Here is a 2,671-nt window from a genome sequence, read left to right on the forward strand (position 1 = left end):
AAATTAAAATTCGAAAATTTTTTCTAAAGCCTCCAGGGGACTTCGTTTTCGCACGAAAAAATTTTATGTGCCCTTATTGCATCCGGACCCACAATTAATCTTTGTAATTATAAATTCAAATGCTTTTTCCTTGAAAATTCATGTATTTGCTTAACAATTCGCCTTATTGGTCGATAAAATGATTTATTTAACTGAAAATTCAACTAAACGCAGTTGATAATGAAGCTATTTTGTTGAAAGTTTAAAAAAAAATAACGAATCCAGTTGAATAATCCTTCAATTCAGTGGAAAATTCAGCTCGTTGATTAAAAATTTGACTATTTTGTTGAAAATGATTTTTTAACTGAAAATGCAACTATTTCATTTTTAGTTTAAAATTTATATTTTTCATTTGAAATGAAACTATTTGTATGAAAATTGTCTTTTCTGAGTTGAACATTCCTGTATTTTGTTGAAAATTCGTCTTCATTGTACTCTCTAAATCTGAATCAGTACACGGTAAAAAAATTGAGCTGTGACAGGGATATTATTCCTTATTATAGCCAAACATTAGGCTGAAAACGAACGAAGGAATTTAGAAAGATCCCTGGTTCAGCGAAAATGAATATCCTTGACCATTTTCCATACACCAGGGATATCGTATAGTCAAACCCCTAATAAGTATAGCTATAATAGGGCTATTAAGAATAGGTGCCTGAAGCAATTGTCGGAAGAGCGCCGGTGCATTATGGGAGCAGCGAAATAAAATGGCGACGGTCTAATCGGGAGCAGTGACAGTTGAGATTTACTTTGGACAATTAAACGCTTTTTACCACTTAAAATGTGCGCGATTGTTAATATTAAATGGAGTTTATGATGCAGTAATAATAATTTACATTTGTTTCGATTGTAGGCGATAACTATATTGAAATATCAAGAAACGCGATAAAAACAACAAACTTTACCTTCAAATGCATTACACGGATTTCAGGGAAATTCATTTTCGCGATACCAGACGCAAAATTGGCTACTGTAAGTTAATAAATTTCTATAACAACCAAATTTTTTTTCTAATCTGAAGATAATACAATTATACATAATCTGTCGAAAATAATAAACTTTCCAACTTAGCAATTTTGCCCAAATTCCTGATTTACGAGAACAATTTACATAAAGTAACTAAATGTGTAACTCTTCTAACTAAACGTTTTACCTTATTCAAGCGTACACTTTCTTAGAGTTTAATATATTCTCTATTCACTCGTTCGCCTCAAGAATTTTTTTTCCGTGTATATATCTAATTCAAATCAGCGTATACACACTGCTAAAACAGTGAAATGTAGCTGCTGATCAGTGAAATTTAACTGAATAACAGCTAAATTTCACTGCTTTTCCAGCGAATATAAGCTTCAAGTCCCTTATTTTATTATTTCTGTAAACCATAAATTATGTATAGTAAGAGGGGGGGGGGTGTACGGTTCATTACAGGTTTGAGGGGGACCGTGGAGAGAACCGGTAATCTGTTACGTAATTTAAGTACGGCTCTGCAATATAAGAAACGTAGTTTTTTCTTTTTCTCATATTCTCTAATAGTTTCTGCTTATACAAGGAAGGATCCTATCAGTTGAAGGTGGACCAAACGATTTTTGAGGCCGATAGAATTTTCTTCAAGGATTGAAATATTTTAGTATTATACCATTCGCAATTAAGCCATTTTTTGCCTTTCGTGGTGAAGCCGTGACTCACTGAGCGTGCAAGGGAGTAATGTGAGGAAAGGGGTGTAGATCTTTAAGAGTTAAGATTGATCTAGAATATTTCTCGATTTTTACATTCTCGTCAGAGAAGGTATTAGATTTATGTAAAATTGTTTCCCCCAGTTATTGTCAATTGTCCACGTTTTTAGACCCCCTGAATCCGATAAACAGATTTTTCTGATTGTGTTTGACGCCTAATTAACAATTAAGTTTCTTTTGCGCATGTCAAATATAATTTAAAATACTGTTGCGTACACGTATCGCTTGAATAAATACAATTTTGTATGCCAGATCTTGCATTTTTGTTAATTTCATTATGCACATTAATGTAACATTTATCTAAACCTTGAAGTAAAAAACGTGATAAATGAAATTCTGTAGAAAATTCGGATCAAATTTAGATAGAACAATTTTATTCTACCTTCATCACGAAATACCTTAAAAATGCATTTTTTACGTTTCATTAATATTTAAAAAATATTATAAGTACATTGTTGGATGAATTCAAATTTTAATAATGAGAATAATAACTGTTAAATTCTAAACAATTGTATGTTGTTTAAAAAATTTCCATTCATTTACATTGAATTTATCGGAAAGTTCTTCCTTTGAAAAGAACAACTTCTGTAAATCATAACAAACATGTTAAGAAAATTCGATAAGAACAGAAACAAATATTGAAGTCCACCCGCCCCCCACCCACCCATCATGGAATACTCATCCCCAGTAATCTACGGAGAATCCTAGACTCCTAGAGACTTCCCACCTATATATCTACTTTTTACAACCACAGGCCTGACTGTTTCAAAGGATAGTTACCCGAAAGATGAACGGACTAGTATACCGTGGGCTGACAACGTAAATGGGAGCGTGATACGGATAAGGCCAATTTTCACATGAGATGTTCGTCTGATGATGAGGAACGTAAAAATGGGTGC

This window comes from Belonocnema kinseyi, chromosome 6, assembly GCF_010883055.1.
Source record: "Belonocnema kinseyi isolate 2016_QV_RU_SX_M_011 chromosome 6, B_treatae_v1, whole genome shotgun sequence".
Classification (NCBI taxonomy): domain Eukaryota; kingdom Metazoa; phylum Arthropoda; class Insecta; order Hymenoptera; family Cynipidae; genus Belonocnema; species Belonocnema kinseyi.